Source organism: Bos indicus, chromosome X (genome assembly GCF_029378745.1).
Source record: "Bos indicus isolate NIAB-ARS_2022 breed Sahiwal x Tharparkar chromosome X, NIAB-ARS_B.indTharparkar_mat_pri_1.0, whole genome shotgun sequence".
In the NCBI taxonomy this organism is placed as follows: Eukaryota; Metazoa; Chordata; class Mammalia; order Artiodactyla; family Bovidae; genus Bos; species Bos indicus.
In genome coordinates, this window is record NC_091789.1 from 44270499 (window position 1) to 44289010 (window position 18512).

The window sequence follows — 18512 nt, forward strand, 5'->3', positions numbered from 1 at the left end:
CTTGGGGTAGCTCCTCTTGCCCGCTGCCCTTCCAGCATGGGGTCCTGCCGGTTTCTGCCCCTCATCTCGGATGTGGGGTAGCTCCTCTTGGCCTCGTTTGTGCACCGTTGCAGCCGCCCACGCTTGTGTACTGTCACAGTTGCCCGTGCTGACAAAGATGCCACCAAAAAAGGAAACTACAGGCCAATATTACTGATGAACATAGATGCAAAAATCCTTAAAAAATTATAGTAATCAGAATCCAACAACACATTGGAAAATCATACATCATGACCAAGTGGGCTTTATCCCAGGGATGCAAGGATTCTTTAGTATCCGCAAATCAATCAATGTAATACACCACATTAACAAATTGAAAAATAAAAGGCATATGATTATCTCAATAGATGCAGAGAAAGCCTTTGGTAAATTTCAACATCCATTTATGATAAAAACTCTCCAGAAAGCATGAATAGAAGGAACATAGCTCAACATAATAAAAGCTATATATGACAAACCCACAGCATACATTATCCTCAGTGGTGAAAAATTGAAAGCATTTCCCCTAAAGGAACAAGACAAGGGTGCCCACTTTCACCACTATTATTCAACATAGTTTTGGAAGCTTTGGCCACAAAAGTCAGAGCAGAAAAAAAATAAAAGGAATCCAAATTGGAAAAGAAGAAGTAAAACTCTCACTGTTGGCAGATGACATGATCCTCTACATAGAGAACCCTAAAGACTCCACCAGAAAATTACTAGAGTGAATCAATGAATATAGTAAAGTTGCAGGATATAAAATCAACACACAGAAATCCCTTGCATTCCTATACACTAATAATGAGAAAACAGGAAGAGATATTAAGGAAACAATTCCATTCACCATTGCAACAAAAAGAATAAAATACTTAGGAATATATCTACCTAAAGAAACTAAAGACCTATATATAGAAAACTATATTTTCTCTATTTTTATTTTGCTTTTTACACTTAATGTTTTATTTTATTTTATTTTTAATTTTATTTTATTTTTAAACTTTACAATATTGTATTAGTTTTGCCAAATATCGAAATGAATCCGCCACAGGTATACCTGTGTTCCCCATCCTGAACCCTCCTCCCAGACCTATTATAGAAAACTATAAAACACTGATGAAAGAAATAAAAGAGGACACTATTAGATGGAGAAATATACCATGTTCAAGGATCGAAAGAATCAGTATAGTGAAAATGAGTATACTACCCCAAGCAATCAATAGATTCAATGCAATCCCTATCAAGCTACCCACGGTATTTTTCACTGAGCTAGAGCAAAGAATTTCAAAATTTGTATGGAAATGCAAAAAACCTCGAATAGCCTAAGCAACCTTGACAAAAAAAGGATGGAACTGGAGGAATCAACCTGCCTGACTTCAGGCTCTACTACAAAGCCACAGTCATCAAGACAGTATGGTACTGGCACAAAGACAGAAATATAGATCAGTGGAACAAAATAGATAGCCCAGAGATAAATCCATGCACCTATGGACACCTTATCTTTGACAAAGGAGGCAAAAATATACAATGGAGAAAAGACTATCTCTTTAACAAGTGGTGCTGGGAAATCTGGTCAACCACTTGTAAAAGAATGAAACTAGAACACTTTCTAACACTATACACAAAAATAAACTCAAAATGGATTAAAGATCTAAGCATAAGACCAGAAACTATAAAACTCCTAGAGGAGAACATAGGCAAAACACTCTCAGACATAAATCACTGCAGGATCCTCTATTACCTACCTCCCAGAATATTGGAAGTAAAAGCAAAAATAAACAAATGAGGCCTAATTAAAATTAAAAGCTTCTGCACAACGAAAGAAACTATAAACAAGGTGAAAAGACAGCCTTCAAAATGGGAGAAAATAATAGCAAATGAAGCAACTGACAAAGAATTAATCTCAAAAATATACAAGCAACTCCTGTAGCTCAACTCCAGAAAAATAAACGACCCATACAAAAAATGGGCCAAAGAACTAAACAGACATTTCTCCAAAGAAGACATACAGATGGCTAACAAACACATGAAAAGATGCTTAACATCACTCATTATCAGAGAAATGCAAATCAAAGCCACAATAAGGTACCATTTCAAACCAGTCAGAATGGCTGCTATCCAAATGTCTACAAGCAATAAATGTTGGAGAGGTTGTGGAAAAAAAGGGAACCCTCTTACATGGTTGGTGGGAATGCAAACTAGTACAGCCAATATGGGGCAGTGTGGAGATTCCTTACAAAACTGGAAATAGAACTGTCATATGACCCAGCAATCCCACTGCTGGGCATACACACCAAGGAAACCAGAATTGAAAGACACATGTACCCCAATGTTCATCGCAACACTGTTTATAATAGCCAGGACATGAAACCATCCTAGATTTCCATCAGCAGCCGAATGGATAAGAAAGCTATGGTACATATGCACAATGGAGTATTACTCACCATTAAAAAGAATAGATTTGAATCAGTTCTAATGAGGTGGATGAAACTGGAGCCTATTACATAGAGTGAAGTAAGCCAGAAAGAAAAACACCACTACAGTATACTAACACATATATATGGAATTTAGAAAGATGGTAATGATAACCCTGTATGTGAGACAGCAAAAGAGACACAGATGTATAGAATAGTCTTTTGGACTCTGTGGGAGAGGGTGAGGGTGGGATGATTTGGGAGAATGGCATTGAAACATTTATATTATTATATGTGAAAAGAATCGCCAGTCCAGGCTCGATGTATGATACAGAATGCTAGGGGCTGGTGCACTGGGATGACCCAGAGGGATGGTATGAGGTGGGTGGTGGGAGGGGGGGTTCAGGATGGGGAACACATGTACACTTGTGGTGGATTCATGTTGATGTATGGCAAAACCAATACAATATTGTAAAGTAATTGGCCTCCAATTAAAATAAATTTATATTAAAAAAAAGTGGCAACAGCCTAAGGAAAGGTGTGAATAGTGCTGAAGTAGAGAGTATAGTATTAGGTGTCTTTGTGTTTTATCAGCGCTTCTCAGAGGGAGTCTGAAGAACTGCATCAAAATCCAAAATCGTCTGGATGAGGACCATACTTCTGCAGTTCTGCCAAGCTCCAAGGGTGATTCTGGAGTTTGACCTTTACATAAGGGGCAATTGGATACTGTCTCAATGGAAAAAAATAATTAGTGTTCATCTTTACCTTGAACTCCTTTTCTGCCTCCTGCAGACTCGCTAACATCTACACAACCCCACAGTTGGTGTTTGCTGCCCCCTTGTGGAATGAGTTAGGAATTATCCCTTCATTTCCCACTCATTTGCTGTTCATGGCTTTGGAAAGCACACTATTCAGGAATCTTGTGCCCATCAAGCAAAGTTGGTAACATTAGAGAGATTCCTGGGACATCTCTCTTCCATCATTTCCATTATTTTGTATTACTTTAAAAATCAATAACTTCTTAGCTACCTCGCTGCTAAGTCGCTTCAGTCATGTCTGACTCTGTGCAACCCCATAGAGGGCAGCCCACCAGGCTCCCCCATCTCTGGGATTCTCTAGGCAAGAATACTGGAGTGGGTTGCCATTTCCCTCTCCAATGCATGAAAGTGAAAAGTCAAAGTGAAGTCGCTCAGTCGTGTCCGACTCTTAGCGACCCCATGGACTGCAGCCTACCCGGCTCCTCCGTCCATGGGATTTTCCAGGCAAGAGTACTGAAGTGGGGTGCCATTGCCTTCTCTGTAGATACCTCTAGGAAATCCAATTCTGCAGCCTCCCTAAATCACTAATTCCTATGGGAGAGGGCAGAGGGTTCTGAATGGCCAAGTAAAAGGTTCTTCAGGAGTAGAGATTTTGCACTGGATAATAACTTTCTAGAAATAGAACTTTGAAAAGATAAACGTGACAGAGGCACAGAGAATGGACTAGATAAGAGAAAAACTAGAGAGAGGGGATTATTTAGACCACTGTGTTAATTAAGAACCAGAATGGTTAGGAAAGGGACAGATGTGACACACATCATAAACAAAGATTAGACAGAATCAAGTAGTTTACCAATATCAGGAGTGTGGAATGAAAGAGTATGATTCATTTCATGGTAAACCATTACTATTTTATCGATCCTATGACTGAGGCACTAATCTCACCTGGTAACAGTTTACTGCACCTGAAAACTCAGTTCTTTCAAGATGGAAGAACTTTCATTTTCTAATTTGCAACTCCCATGGTATAAAGTAAAGATAGTAAGTCCTCAGGTTGTAGAGCAGATGTTATTCTCACATAGAGATAGCTATGGAACCCTATGCTACTACTACTACTAAGTTGCTTCAGTCGAGTCCGACTCTGTGCGACCCCACAGACGGCAGCCCACCAGGTTCGCCCATCCCTGGGATTCTCCAGGCAAGAACACTGGAGTGGGTTGCCATTTCCTTCTCCAGTGCATGAAAGTGAAAAGTGAAAGTGAAGTAGCTCATTAGTGTCCGACTTTTAGCGACCCCATGGACTGCAGCCTACCAGGCTCCTCTGTCCATGGAATTTTCCAGGCAAGAGTACTGGAGTGGGTTGCCATTGCCTTCTCCAACCCTATGCTAGCTATTCATTTATCATGAGGCATTGTCTCCAGAAGCCAACTCTAAAACAAACGTTTCCTGTGAGAAATAACATCAAGTCATCAATGACAAGTATCTCTAGTTACAAATACCAATTAATTGATCTGATAAATTAGCTTTTACCAGGTAGTAGGAAGCAAAAGACATTAGATGAGAGTTGGGCAGGTAATTCAGGGTATTTCATAAGATGTTACTTTGGGGGACCTGGAGTCACCTTCATGCACCATGAGAGCACTGAGTTCCTCAACTAGTAGTTATAACAACTGTTCATGTTTATTGAGTGGCTGCTTCTCATGTGTCAGGCACTAATAAAAGCTTCTTACATGTATTAACTCAATCCTCACACCAATCCAATGAGCTGGTAGGTGCTATTATCCCTATTTTACTAGCAGAGGAATGTCAGGTATATTGAGCATGAGTAATTAGCCAAAGCGATAGTTAGGAAGTAAGGGAGGTAGAATTTAATCTCCAACAGTCTAGCTCATTGCTTATATTATTAACCCCAGTGTTATAATACCTTGAAAATATTGTAAGAAAAAGATGTGTTTCTATGGGATAATATGGAGCTCTAAAGCCTCTAAGATGCTCAAGATCTTAGGAGGTTAATGCCACTCCTCCAAAAGATCCAGGAGGAAACTCAATACTGAAAACATCTGGCAGCACCCCCCAGTACAGAACAGTGATGGGTAGGAGGCAGGAAGAGCAGAGGAACAAATAAAGACTGAGTTATGAGGACATGATAGAGTAAGAGAGCTACTAAATGGCAGAAGTAGGATTTAAAGCCAGGCAATCAGGTTCCAGAATTCAGGTACTTACTCACTATACAATGCCACAGCTTATATGAGAGAACCTGGAGAAGAAATACCTTAAGAACAATGGTGGAATGCCAGTTAAGATTTTGGGTTTTTTCCCTTTGTGAATAATACAGTGAAATTTTTTTTTTCCTTCAGAGAATGTGCTTTCTCACAATGCAGTATAACTACATTCACTGCTAGAGGTGACCTCTGTTATTATCTATACATAATTCTGAGCCTTCTGAACATTAAGAACCTGGTGCTGAGCATCTACGAGGGCAACTTTTAAATTCTGATTTTCATAATGAAAACCTATACTTTTTTCTTTCCTTTCCAAAGCTGTTATGAATCATACAACTCCATAGGGCTTCAAGTGAAATTTCTATTTTACATATTAATTAGAATCAATAAATTGTTTAAGTACTAAAATTTAAATACTGGGGAGTCGGGATCACCTTTTTAGACATTTTCCCAAAATTTTTACTATATTAAATGTGTAGCAGTCATTAATGTCTGTATATTGTTATATTTAATTTCCTACAAAGCTAAGCAGCCTCCAACAAAATTGCTTTGTGCCTTAGTTAAATATAAGACAAGAAGGGGGAACCTATCAACATTGATACAAAATACACAAAAGACAATATGATTTCTTTTTATTCCTTTTCAATTATCCTTAAAATCCATTACAGTTCAACCTGAGAATAGATCTCCTTTGCTGAAATAAGGATGATTTAAAAAAAAAAAAAACTTTTTTTTTAAACTGGAACCCTCAGTTAACAAGACTTTATAAACTGTACTTTTTGAGGGAGAATATAAAAACACATCAGAGATAATAACATGAAGAATTCATGCTTAAAGCACTTTCAACATATGTTTGGATTCAGTCCAGATTGTGCTCAATTTTATACATTCATCATTTTGTGCTGAGCCAGTCTTAAGCAAAACTGTCAAATAAGTCACTATGTCTTAAGGGCACACAAATGCTCTCTGGCTTTCTTGGCAACCCATTCCATCAGTCTTTTCCATCTACCTTTCTTCTAAAATGTTTTTTTTTTTTTTCTCATTACATCAAAATTCTTCTCCAGCAGCTTCACTGGACCTCAGCTTACCTGTGAGGAGGGAAATATTTGATCAATTAAACTTATTCATTAACATGTTGTAAATGATTGTGAAATGCTTAAGATGGTAGCCTTCTCAGAAGTACTTGCATTTTGAAAGAGTCACGTTTTAACCTAAAGGAATCTTTAACACTAGAATTACAACAAAAGTCCATTTAGCAAGGGTAAATTTCCCAGTTCTCTACAAACTAACCCTCCAGGAAAGCACCTAAAAGATTGTTTGTTTCTCTTGTAAAGTGGAACTTTACATTAATAACGGAGTTTAACAAGATTTTTTAGGAAAGGTAAGTATATGATAAAATCCTTGAATTATTATATATTTGGGAATGCTTCTCTTTTACCTTTAAAATAAACAACACACTAGATAGATACAGAATTATTGGGCTATGATCTTTTATAATCCAAACTTTGAAAATGTGCCCCATTAATTTTGTGTGTGAATGCAGTGTGAATGAGAATTTAAAGACCAGCTTGAGATTTTGTTTTGCTTTTGTTTCATTTTGGTTTGTGAGTCATCTATTTCTTTTGTAGGAATACTTGTAAGTTTCTTTATCCTTAAAGTTGAGTAATTTTATAAGGGTATCTTGATCTTAATCATTTTCTAATATTTTTTCCCAAGAACTCTTTGATTTTCAATGTCTGTTTTTCAGAAAAGCTTTATTTTACTATGTCTTACAGTTTATGGAAATGACACCCCACTCCAGTACTCTTGCCTAGAAAATCCCATGGATGGAGGAGCCTGGTAGGCTGCTGTCCATGGGGTCGCTAAGGGTCAGACACAACTAAGCGACTTCACTTTCACTTTTCACTTTCATGCACTGGAGAAGGAAATGGCAACCCACTCCTGTGTTCTTGCCTGGAGAATCCCAGGGACAGGGGGCTGCCATCTATGGGGTCACACAGAGTTGGACACAACTGAAGTGATTTAGCAGCAGCAGCATAGTTTATGGGTAATTTCTGTTCGTCTTTCATAAGTATCAATTATTACATGTTAGATCTCCACTTTTGTCTTCAATATCAATCATCTTCTTTTGCATCCAGATTCAAATTCCAATTCTGCCACTAACCAGCTATGTGGCTTTGGATGAGTTTCATAAACTCTCTGACCTACCTGTAAAATGTGACTAATAATACTATTTGCCTTAGAGGTTTGTTATAAGGTTTGAACAAAATAATTGTGTAAAAACACTTAGCATGGTAGCCTACAGCTGGTATTAGTATTAACTATTATTATTCAAGACTTCAGACAGAAAACTGAGAGAATTGAGTATTCATTATATTATCAAGGCAGAATGAGGAACTCTTGTTTTATTTATTTATTTTTTTTATATGATAGTTTCTTTTTTTTAATTTTTTTATATTTTCATATTTATTATTATTTTTTTAAAATAATTTTTAACATTTTTAAATTTCAGGTATACACATGCTCCCCATCCTGAACCCTCCTCCCTCCCCCCTCCCCATACCATCCCCCTGGGCCATCCCAGCGCACCAGCCCCAAGCATCCAGCATCGTGCACTGAACCTGGACTGGCATCTCATTTCATACATGACATTTCACATGTTTCAATGCCATTCTCCCAAATCTTCCCACCCTCTCCCTCTCCCACAGAGTCCATAAGACTGTTCTATACATCAGTGTCTCTTTTGCTGTCTCATATACAGGGTTATCGTTACCATCTTTCTAAATTCCATATATATGCGTTAGTATACTGTATTTATGTTTTTCCTTCTGGCTTACTTCACTCTGTATAATAGGCTCTTGTTTTAAAAATCAGTTCATCTTCATCTTCCAATAAATAGAATCATCAGTCAACAAAGAAACCTCATTTTTAAAGCAATCTGGTTAGTCTTTATTTAAATAAGTTTTACTTTAATAATTATCTTTTTAAACATAATTTCCTTATTCCTTTTTGCTTCCTTTTGTTTTGTGAGCACTTCAGAGGCCTTGAGAATAAACACTTAGAAGGAGATGTATGTTAGTTGCTCAGTTGTGCTCGACTCTTTGTGACCCCATGGACTGCAGCCAATGATGCTCCTCTGTCCATGGGATTTTACAGGCAAGGATACTGGAGTGGGTTGCCATTTCCTTCTTCAGGGGACCTTCCTGACCCAGGGATAGAACCCAGGTCTTCCGCCCTGCAGGCAGATTCTTTGCCTACAGGGGAAACAGAAGGAGATGTAAATGCCATAACATACTGAGACACTGAGCATTGTTAGTCACATCTAGTCACATGAGGTTAAGGTGAGATGGCAGGCCTTGAAGCTTGAGAAAAATATTAGTGAACCCTAGAGAAAAGATGCATAATTTAGGTGGTATTTCAAATCCAGATACAAATTAATCTAAAGTACTATGGAAAGTCTGAAAAGAGTCAGGTGTTTTTTGCTGTTGTTGTTTTTTGTTTTTTCCTTTTTCAAGAAGTTTCTTCAGCAACTGCCTCTGTGTCTGTCCAACTGCTGCAAATACAGTATCAATGATAAACACCTCACTGAGCTTAAGTTCTCTGAGTCAAAACTGGAAGTAGTTTGGTGAGACCTTTATTTGGAGGAAAGCTCACTGTTTGTTTTAGCAAGAGAAATACTTGATCAGGACCATTTATAAATGAATTTTCCAGAGAAGAATTAAAGTCACAACACATCAAAGCCAAACAGGGGACTGCTTCAGTGAGCAATCAGAAAGTTTTCTTAATTTATTATTAGCATGAGCTCTTGGCTTGACTAATTACACTTAATCTCCCTTCTGTGGTAGCTACTTTTACCTGTATATTTACTTCAGGAGTTATTTGGTGTTAGGAGTAGAGATTATTCTGAAGAAAGATTTTCATTTTTCCTCTGCTGATCATTATTTTTTGGGCTGATATATATCTATGACTGATCACTCTAAAATCTGTAGAAGTTAAGCTCCATGAGGAGAGGGACCATATATGCTATACTTACCTCTGTATTCCTAATGCCCAGTATAGTGCCTGGCACCTGGTATATACTTCATTGAATGAATGAATGAATGAGAACAAGGACTCTTTGGTATGTGCACCTCAGTATTCTGTGTTACTTGTATATAATCTTTGTCATTCTCTGTCTTGAATATACTTATTCTCTCCCTGATACAGTTACTTTTCTTCTAAGAACAAGTACTTAATCATAAATTTCTTTCAAAGGGAGCACAATGTGAACATTTTCTATAATAATATGGTCAGCAATCTGTGATAAAGGTTGGAGTTTGAATAAATTTAATTGATGAGTTATACAACATCTTAGCCTAAAATCAAAGCTGGAGAATGGCTCATTTGGAATGATGATTCACTTACAGGAGATAAAGACAGAGAATGAAAGAGACAAGGAGAAAAACCCATCCAAGGATGCCTTCTCAAGGTGGCTACTCTTACCAGTGACTGATTTCAGGCTCCTTCTGACTCTTGTGAGAAGACTTGTTAGGAAATGTTTCTAAGAATGGTCTTCTCCAGAGAAACAAGGAGAAAGCATTCATTCATTGAATTTCATTCTTCATTGGTCAAGGGTTACCCTAAGAAGCATTAATTGCCTTGTACTTTCAGATTGCATTTGTGTGAGCAATGGGGAAGGTACCCTGGAGGTGGGAATGGCAACCCACTCCAGTATTCTTGCCTAGAGAATCCCATAGACAGGAGCCTGGCAGACTATAGTCCATAGGGTTGCAAAGAGCTGGACAGGACTGAAGTGACTGAGCATGCACGAGCAATAAATAAGTAGGTTCCCATCATGACATTTCTATGGTATCAGAGAAGCCCAGGGCAGGAGACAATATATATTTAGTTCAGACTTGAGGGGAGGTACTGTCAGTGTTCACCTGTACCAAGCTGGTCAAAATCTGTGGGAAACTGGTTACAATAGATGTGGCTGGAGTAAGAAGTGAGGCTGAGAGATTTGAAGTGGTACATAAGAGCTATTCCATGCAAATAGTTAAATGACTAATCACTTACAAATATGCTTTGAAAAATATGTTTCAGATAGCACCATTGAGATCCAAAAGAATACTTGGGCTGCAATTCAATCTATGAATTCTGTAGCTGCTTCTGAATCACATACACTTTACTCTGATGTTTTGACATTAGCAGAGTCTCAAGATTGAATTCCAAGATGATATTCAACTAAAATGTATTTTAAGAGAATAAAAATTATGAAAACAAATGAAGTGTAAGGCAAATTGGAATTTAAAGGAGATAAAGACACACTGTTCTCCTAACAAAGGCAATATTATTTTTGTAGAATTTGCAGGTATTTAACTGAAATAAGATTTCATCAAGAAATATTTATGTTTAGCCTGATTTTTAAACTGTTTCTGAAAACTTGACACTTAGATACAGTGTACATGCAAAATAAAGTCAGACCCACTCACATTTAGAGTCATATCTGCAAGGAAGATGGCTTTATTCTTCTATTCTCTGGATAGGGTTGCCCATAGTAACCTAACACCTGTCATGTCAAACACTGCTAGAATAAATACACTCACATCATGATGCCTAACAAAGAAACTTAGCCTGACCATTGCTACCAGAAGCCATAATCAGAATGGCTGTGCTCCATAATATACTTATTCATCAAGGTCAAACAGTGATTAATCATAATCAAGTAGTTTTCCTCATTTAAGTGTAGTCTGCTAACATAAACTTGATTTTAAATGCTGATCCTAGCTCAGTTCCAGGAGCCTAGAGCTACTTTAATTTTCATTTCACTACTCAAGATACTCTTTAAGGTGCATTCAAGAAACAAGAGGATCATATAATTTGGCTGAGTCCCAAAATGTCATGTTATACTTCAAGGAAAATATCGATATTTTTGTGGACTGAAACTACTCTTGCACTAGAAATTACTGGTGAATTTGTAAATTAGCTAAAGATCAACTTCCATCATAAGTTACACACTGACACATCTAGGCCCCAGGGATGTGGAAAAATACATGTACCCATTGAGTGCAGATGAGTCTGCAGGTTGCTTTGGCAGGTCGAGTAAGAAGTTGGATCCCCAGACCAATATGTATTTCTCTTTCCTGGCAGCTTTCAGATCAAGTACATGACATAAAATGATGTAGTGTTCATACATTTGTAGCATATTCTGTATATTAAAGGTGTTTTATTCATGTCACTGTGATTTCTCTAAGTTTAATTGAAGAAATAAAAATTGAGACCTCTCTGACTCTCACCATTCTACTTACAAAATTAAAATAATGAAAAATCAAGTATTTGTGGCAAAAAAATCTGATAGGTGGATAAGTGGAATGTTACTGTTTCTTACATTTTTCAAAATCCTAATATAGCACATGGGTACAGAAGAAAGGAAAGAAAGGAACATTCAACCAAACTGCTTTTTCTCTGGCCTACATGTGGAAATATATTACACATTCAAAAACCTGAACACTCACTAACATCCTAGACATTCTCTATGTAAAACAAGAGTGAAATACACAGAACTGCTTACTAGAACTTTGAGGGAAAGATAATCTGATATTTATACAAACTTATTAAAAGAAAACAAAGTTTTCAGTAAGAGTTTTGGGGTTGCTTCAACTTTGTTCAGATGAAGAAAACAAGACTTTGAGCTTCTTTAAAGGAAAAAGTTATATATGAATGAAGAATTGATTTAATCCTTCTTGATCCAAGGTATCCCAGAATACCAACATTATGTAGTGCATCCCTCCTTGTTCATAATGTATTAAAAGGCATCCTAAATGTTTTACTGAAGGCATTTTGAAATGAAGGTTTCTTCAAGTAATATACCTTTCTTAGAAAACAGCTACTTGTTGGCTTTTCTCTACCCTGGTTGTCCATGTTGTGTTCTGTTGAAGGCCTACAAAGACTTCTCTGTATCTCTCTACAGACACACTTGATTGTGTATGTACAGTGGGGCTTCTGTGGAAACTGGTTATTAAGAAACTGTTATGCCTTTGTCCATCTTTAAAGTGCGATAAAATAATGAGTTAGTAAACCAAATTGAAATGTCATTCCCTTTGAATGAAGGTTATGAGAAGTGGCAATTTTTAATCACTTGCATTAGATATGAATGTAACAGACAAGATACATGAGATGCTTAAAGAAATTAATTCGATATTTGGCAAAACTAATACAATTATGTAAAATTTAAAAATAAAATAAAATAAAAAAAAAGAAATTAATTTTACTTAGGGTAGTGAGAAAGCACAGCAAATTCCTATGAGGGGGAAATGGTGGATAAATTCTATTTGACGTCATGGTGAATAATTTTAAATGGTTTTAAAAGTAGCTATTACAATCAAGATTTTTTTTTTTTAATAAAAAGGAAAATAGAGTAAGAAAATAATTGAGAAAATCATTTGATCCTTGCAATTCACTTTTAATTTGTTCTAAACTTTCAGTATAACCATGAAATATTTATGTCTAATAAATGATAATGTGTGCAACAACAACAAAAATGTTGTTGAACACATTAGGAAAGTTTGCCCAAAGGCGAGCTAATTATGCCTTTATAGGTCTTACTTAAATTTATGATTATGTTCTGATTTAGCTTTATCCTTTTTATATAAGTTTCTGTGGAATTCCTCATGTATGATGTGCTCCATTTACTGAGGGCATTTATAAATGGTGTTGACCCATTATTTGCATACACCTTGGCCTTCTTATGGCAGAGGAGTAAGAAAATAGAGAAGTTGAAAGATCAAGAGGTGACATGTTTAGAGTGACAATTAAATGGTACTTTAAGGTTCCCATAACAGGCTTCACAGTCTTGAGGTAAATACACATACATTTGTAACCATAAGAAAAATCAGAGTAAAAACCATTTCATACTTTTCCAGAAAGTGAGTGTGATAACTAGGCCTTAGAATATAGAAAAATGGTAACTTTTAGTTACTATTATATTATAGGAACAGAAAAGGTAATTAATCCACAGCACTAACATTTTCCTCACACCAACATTTAGGGGTTTCAGCGAAGGAAATCAAGAAACTGAGGGAAAAATCTATCAGAAAGAAGTGAGAGGAAATTTAGCGCATGAAGGAAAAAAATTATACTAAAAACATCAAAGTACTGACAAAGTCAGGTTCATTATGGCTGTCTTCAGATACCACCTGATTCTATACATTTTAATATATATTCTACCATAAATATCTTTAATTAACTAAGAAGGTTGATACAAATGTAGTCTCTTCACATCTCGTACATTAATAGCATGTTATCTATTTTCTGGCTATAATTAAACCTAATGATAGTAATAGATCATTATTATTGATAAAATGCTTATGGGACATCAGGAAGTACGTGAAGTATTTTGCATGCAACATCTCATAAAATCCTTATGACCACTTTCTACAAGGAGAGGTTAGTGAATGATTCACAGTTCCCAGATGCAGAAACACAGGCTCACAGAAGAGAAGTAATCTGCTTGAGGTCACAAGAATAATCATTGGTACAGCTGGAATTTGAATGTGTATCTCTGTGTGACTCCAAAGGTTATGTGCTAACCACTCCAGGACAACTTCTCTACTGAATGCTGTATCTTCATGCATCTACTATTGGGTTAGGAAAGAAGCAGATGAGGCCAGGTGTCAATGTTGGTGTTTTTATGGCAAAACCAATAGATTCACTTCATGACATTTACTGAAGTTTCTTTTATCATGAGGAAGCATTAGAAATTATATGCCAAAGCATGAGAACCTGTGGCGGATTCATTTTGATGTTTGGCAAAACTAATACAATATTGTAAAGTTTAAAAATAAAATAAAAAAAAGAAAAAAAAAGAGAAAAAAAATGAAAAAAGATACAATATGAATTTCAAGTTCTTTTCAGTCTAGTCAGTGAAAGCAGATAAGCAAACAGACCCTTATAACGCAGAGTGATAGGAGCTATGAGGTAGAAGTGTAGGTTGCAGAGACAAGTCACAGAGACAGCAAGTCAACTTTGGTAGATATCTCAGAAGTCCTAGTGAGTCTCTTTCTGTTTTGTCATATTCATTCATTTGCTTTATTCTTTGTGTATTTTTTTTTCAATATAACAAAACAGAAAGAGATTCACAGTTAAAGAGAACAAACTAGTGGTTACTTGCAGAAAGGAAAGCGGGCAGAGCCAAGGTAGGGGTATGGGATTAAGAGATAGAAACTATTATGCATAAAATAAGCAAACAACAAAGATATATTGTATAGCACAGGGAAGTATAGCCATTATTTTGTAGTAATGAAGTATAAGCTATAAGAACACTCAATCACTATGCTGTACACCTGAAACTAATATAATATCACAAATCAACTATATTTCAATAATATATATATATATATTAAAAAAAAGAAGTCCCAGTGAGACTTGTTCATAGACAGATGTAGATAGGCAGAGAGGTGGGAGTAGCAAAAAACTGGCTTTGCAAGCAGAGGGATCATCATGTATAAAGACCTGACGAGGAGAGAGAATATGGTACATTTGAAGAACTACAGGTAGTTAAGTAAAACTATAACAACAGAACTGTTTGGTTGAGAATAATGTTTTATCTCACCTGTTCAATCTCAGGGCATGGATTTCTAGCCTCAGTGATCCACTAAAAAGTGTCCTGAAGTGAGTTCAACTATATTTTTGGAGCATATTTCATTCCAACTTCTCTTCAATGCCCTGTAAAATGTGGAATATCTGCCAGCCTGTCAACTTTCAACTGTCCCTGGATTAAAAAAGAGGTTTAAAACTACTATCTTAAAGAAGACTTTGGTACTTTGCCGATTAGTAAGATAAGTAGAAGCTATTTGAAATTCTCTACCTTGAGCATTTCAAATGACCAAAGCTGTAACGTTTCTGAGTTAGTACATGGTAAACAAATGTATTATGACTATGCAGGCACTACCATTAGAAAGTCTGAATCAGAACACATTGTCATATAGCATATGTGCATATCTTATACGACTGGGGCAGTGAGGAAGCGCTGCCCACATGGCTTATGTTTTCATTGGCAGCCCATTTGTGGCATGCTGGGTAAACAATTGAAAAGGAGTGTGGAAAAGGCATCTAGGTTAAATTACATGATACTCCTTTCACTGATGTTCCTACACTATATAGGAAAACTGAAGGCAAAAATTACTGTTAGTGTTATGGTGTTTGACTATATAGCCAGGCAAAGGCTTCATGGGGATGGTGGCATTCGAGCTGATCCCTGACAGGAACATAAACTATCAGTAGGTGCAGTTGGCAGGAAAATGTTCTGGGTTGTGGGAATAATAACAACAACAATAAAATGTAATGATTATTAAGAGCTCACTATCTGGCAGGAAATTTTGAAAATATGTCATACGTTTAGCTCATTTAGTCTTCACAACAACCCTATGTGGTAGGCATTATCATTATCCACCTTACAGATGAGGAGAATGATCTACAGAATAATCAGAAAAATGAAGTAGCATGTGTAAAGCCACAATTCTGGTAAGCATTAGAGCTGAGATTCAAAATACGGTAATCTGATCACAGAATCCATACCCTTTCTTGTCCCCACAAAGTAAATGAGTAAAGAAGCGGTAGCAGAAAGATAAAACAATGTGCCTAGAGCATGTCAAATATTCTGGAGCTACTGGGGCATAGCATATGATATTAAATGTAAATAATGAGAGTAGAAGTTAGAATAGTTTGGAAGCAGCTTATCAAAGACTTTAAAAATTATACTAAGGAATGTTTAATTGTAGAAGTAATGACTGGAGTAAGATTAGGGAATGATAATGGCTTTTAAGGATGTTAAATGACATAATGCAACCCACTTTGGGAATATAATCTTAACTATACCATTTAGAGATAAGGGCATACAGGAAAGAGAGACAAGAGGTGGGAGTGATGAAAATATTTGATGTCCCTTCTATGAGAGCTGCTGCCTTAGGTAAGTGGAGAGATAGAGAACAAATGATACATTCAATTTTTGGTGCTAGAATGGAGTGCATTAGAGGAATATGACATATTTAAAACCCATAACCCAATCCAAGTACATAACCATAATGTCGTTTATATTGTAGCCATTTCTGAATTTTCCCAGCAAAGAGATACCAGATAGTTTTTGTCGTGTCATAACCACAATAACTAATCTCAACTATAATAGTGCTTAAGAAGGTATCTTGTGTATGACAGAAAGTTAACACTTGAGAAAGAAGCCCTTATGATGAATTTTGCTTGAGGGTTATATACACTATTTTAGAGGCTTATATTTCTCACATTGTATTCAAGGGTACCATTTAATGCATTACCACATTACTTTAGCAGTAAATTTAATGTGATCCTAATTGTCTAAAATTATTATCTCCTAAAGTCTGAATTCCTATAAGAGAATGACTTAGGTATGGAAAGAATCTGGCACAATTAGCTGCTTATTGCTTGTGTATGTGTGCTAAGTTATTCAGTCATATCCAACTCTTTGCGACCTCATGGACTATAGCCCACCAGGCTCCTCTTGACAATGGGATTCTCCAGGCAAGAATACTGGAGTCTGTTGCCATGCCCTTCTCCAGGGAATCTTCCCGACCCAGGGATCAAACCTGTGTTTCTTACATCTCCTGCATTGGTAGGCGGGTTTTCTTACCACTACTCCTACCTGGGAAGCTTATTGCTTAGAGTACTAAATTGCATCTTAGAAGTTTGAGATACTATAATGAAAAATGCAATATACCTAGAATGAGAGACTCATTTTATTCTCAGATTCCCAGATGCAGTCCAGTGTATTGGTTAAAGGTACACTATCTGGGCCACACCACCTGGATTCAAATTTCAGCTTTACCACTAATTGTGTTGACCCTGACCAAGTTACTTAACAACTCTGTGCCTCAGTATCATCACTTGTAAAATTGAGATACTAAATTCACCAGCTTTAAATAGTGAAGATTATGAGTTAATGCATGCAAATCTAAAACTCTTAATACATTGCCTGGAATATGTGTAATTCAGTAAGTGGTTGCCATTATTCTAAGAATATTATATAAATTGGAGTATGTACATAAAAAATACTATTTCATATTATTTTCCATTATGTCACTAGTTTGTCTTTTATTAATTATAAATACCAACATATAAATTTTACATGTAATGGCTGCTACATTTTCTTTAAATTTTCAATTTGCCTTTGTTCAGAACTAGAAGCAGTGTTAAATATCCTATATGCTGCAAAATTGAATAAAATCTTGGCTCTATCACTTACTAATGATAGGAAAGTGACAGATTAGAAGCTTCCATTCAGAATTTATTGGCTTGTCCTTAATTATTCTCAACATCTGTGGTATATGCTTCTGTTATGAATGCTGTGGCCGATTAGTTCGCTTACAGGCATCTAGTTGACTTGTAAACAAACTAGGATAAAAAGTTGGTAGCAAAGAAGGAAAACCGTGCATGGCATGATTTCTTTACTGCAGACTGACAGACATTCCATAATTATCTGGTCTTAAGTTTTATTGTAATAAGCTTCCTACGGACATGTTTGACAGGGATCAGAATTTCTTCCTTTCCCTGTGGGAGGTGATGTAACCTTTGACACTTGCAAAAACTGATAAAACTGAACAACACATTTCAGTGTCACAGGTTTCTTCCCCCATGACCAGAGTTCCAATTATCTAACATGTTCCTTGTAAAACTCATTGCAAAGAATATAGAGGATGCTGGGTGGAGCTTGTGGCAAGGTGTGCAAATGATCATTGGTTATAAAAAAAAGAGTAGATAGTAGACACGGTATACAATAGGAACTGGTATATATTGAAAGACCTGGTATGGTAGACTTACAATTATTAGACCAAAGCATGACCCCTTGAGCCTAAGATAATTTTACTGGATGTTCAGTGGAGATGCTTGCCTTTCAGTTCAGTAGAGTTCAGTCACTAAGTCGTGTCCGAATCTTTGTGACCCCGTGGACTGAGGCACACCAGGCTTCCAACTCCCAGAGCTCACACTTGGAATTTACTCAAACTCATGTCCATAGAGTCAGTGATGCCATCCAATAATCTCATCCTCTGCCGTACCCTTCTCCTCTTGCCTTCAATCTGTCCCAACATCAGGGTCTT

At 36.6% G+C, this 18512-nt stretch overlaps 1 long non-coding RNA gene across 2 annotated transcripts in view; it reads right to left on the reverse strand.

The window, feature by feature from the left end:
• Window positions 1-8334: 8334 nt before the first annotated feature.
• LOC139181455 (uncharacterized) overlaps window positions 8335-18512 on the reverse strand; it is a 225858-nt gene continuing 215680 nt past the window's right edge. For both annotated transcript variants that reach the window (XR_011565403.1, XR_011565404.1), the window contains one exon: window positions 8335-8663. This is a non-coding gene — a long non-coding RNA (uncharacterized lncRNA). The remainder of the gene's footprint in view (window positions 8664-18512) is intronic.